A 3,033-nucleotide genomic window follows, 5' to 3' on the forward strand; every position below is an offset into this window, starting at 1 on the left:
GAAAGTCAATCTTTATTCCACAACTCTCCAATAAGCTTAAATAATCTAATTTGACTTTCAAATTTGAGGTCACAATGCTATAGCAAGAAAGCAACATGGGAATGGATGTTTACTGGTCCAATGACTTGCCAAAACAAATTCCTACCATTTTTTCCCAATAGAAAGCCTGTAATTAGAGAATTTCACATCCTCAGCACTAAAATGTTGATTAAATCTTTGTTGCTAATATTGTTATTTTAGGAATGAGGGAATGATATGTGGAGGTTGTCTCTCTTCTATGATGTTAGTGTTGATGAGAGAAGCTCAAAGTATTGGACTAAGTTCGGAAAAGCTATTTAAAATAGCATTGTTGATTGTAATCAATACAAGCAACAATAGTATCTCAAACAAGAAGTGCTATATGAGGGAGAAGTTGCCATACAACCGTTTATACAAGGATGGAGGCTTGATAAATGCTCAATATAGGTAAGATTTAATGAAGTATTAAAGAGAAGATGCACCATGATGAGCATTCATAGAGCAAAATGCTTATAGAAATCGAGCTATGGTATTTAAATCTTGACTTTCACATCATCTCTATACATTATATTTTCTAAGATTACAACAATTATGATGCAAAGCTAAGTATGACCAAAAGACTTATGAAGAAAAAAATCTATGATCTAAGTTAGACTTTTGTGTGAACCTAATATCTACATGCTTAAAGAGATCAAATCTTTCAACGAGTAAGACATATTAGCTTTAAATTTTAAAAATGTCATCATTATATTAGAGTCATTCGAAAGCACTGACAACATCCTATTATTTTTATTTATTATTAAACCCCTTTTGTTAAAAGAATTCTTATGCACAAAATAGATGGTGAGAAATAATCATATATAAATGTCAAAACCAATAAATAAACCTCTTAATTTTGAATATTTTAGCAAGCGAATAAAATCACATCATTGACAGTTTTGATGATTGACAAGGTTCTTGCACGCAGTCGAACTAATCAACATATCCTAAATGAACAACGATGATAACTTCGCCCAATTTGATTAGTCCAAATATTAATTAATTTAACAAGTGTTGATATTCATATCACCAAGCTTAATTATTTGACTTGAGATTTGTAATTTTGTCTCAAAATCATACATTTGATTTGAAAAATTTATAAGGACATATCAATTTGATTCCCTTATTATATATAAAATATTTAATAATAGATCTTTATTATATAATTGCTTATATTCATCTCAAAATTTTTTTTTTAACATCTCAATGTTGACTTGGACCTATATATATATATATATATCAATAACGTGTCAATGTGTTACACTATTTGCTATAAAAAACTATTTATATTAGGGATTATTTAAAATTTATTTTAAATTAAAATATATTAAAAAAGATCATAAGAAAATCAAAATTTGTTTTACAAATTTATAAATGCGTTATATATTTGATATAAATAAATGAAAAAATCTAAATTTCTAGGTTGCTCTCGTGCCCGAAAAAAATAAGCAAGTTGTTATCAACATTTTAAAAGAATTTATTTCCTTAAAATAAAGAAAAATAAAAAGACAAAAAAAGCCTGTTATATGAAAATAGCGACAGATGCAAGTATCAAACTTTCTCTCACTGCAACAATTTTGTGACATGATCCATCACCACCATGTCCTCCTTTCATTCCATCCTGAAACCTCATTGCCTCTTGCACCAAAGCACTAACCATAAGCCTACCTCCTTCTATACTTCCTCGGGCAACCACTCCCCCTTTGCAACACTCGACCTCATCATCCTCATAATTATCTTTTTCTCTAGCACCTTTCTCATCACCTCTTTTCCACACATCATCCACTCCATCTCCTTCAACATCATGAGGGTTCATAAAGCAAAAGGCTCGTAGAAATCCCGATCGAGGTATGGTTTTTAAATATCGACTTTCATGTCATTTTTATGCATTACGTTTTATAAGAATACAATAATTATGATCCAAGGCCCATGCTTCGGTTTGATGCAAAGTCTTATGATGAAAAAAAAATTGTGATTCAAGTTAGACTTTCACGCAAACCTAATACCCCACTGTTTTATATTAGTCATTCTAAAGCAGTGACAACATACTATTATTTTAATACATGAATAAACTATTTTTATGGGGACAATTTTTATGAACTAAAAATAGATAACTAGCAATGATGGTATATGAATATTACTACCAATAGATAAATCACGATAAAGTCTTGAATATGTTAGCATGTAACTAATTTTACATCATTGACAATTATGATGATTGACACACTTAGTTAACTAATTGTCATATCCTAAACAAATGACAAAGTCATGGTCATATCTTAACCCAATTTGATTAGTTCAAATGTTGAAGAATTTGACACGTGTTATTATTCATCTCACAGTTCAATTGTTTTGACAAATTTATACAAATCAATTTGATTGTATAGTTTATAGATTGTATAATTACTTATATCAATAATGTGTCATACTGTGATTAAATTTTAAATAAATTATAGTGAGTAAATAATCTCAGTGATCACATATTTTTTAGCATATCAGTAAAATAAAAAAAGATAATTAAAAAAATGCAAGTGAGAAAAAGTGTCTGTTTTATTCATTAATGATCTATTAATTATTTTTTATTTTACTTTAAAATATAGTTATTTATTTTTTTATTTTTAAAAATAAATCAACTTATTTAAAAAATAATTTATTTAGAAAGTTAATATTTTTTGAAAAATAATTATCTTTTTGTCATTTGCCACTAACTAAAATTATTTATTAAACAAGAAAATATTTTTAAATGAGATATTATTTAAATTTAATTTAGATTAAAATATATAAAATTGAGATAGTTAAAAAAATTAAAATAACTCCTAAAATTTTACAATTTATCATCAAAATATGCTCCAATAGCTACCATATTAACAATTTATTGCCTGAAAAAAATAAAAAAAGTTATTATTAAGATTTTAAAAGTATTAATTCCCTTAAAAAAAAAAAAAAAAAAAAAAACCATTTTTACACGGGAGGCGA

Source organism: Phalaenopsis equestris, unplaced genomic scaffold (assembly GCF_001263595.1).
Source record: "Phalaenopsis equestris unplaced genomic scaffold, ASM126359v1 Scaffold000511, whole genome shotgun sequence".
Taxonomy (NCBI): Eukaryota; Viridiplantae; Streptophyta; class Magnoliopsida; order Asparagales; family Orchidaceae; genus Phalaenopsis; species Phalaenopsis equestris.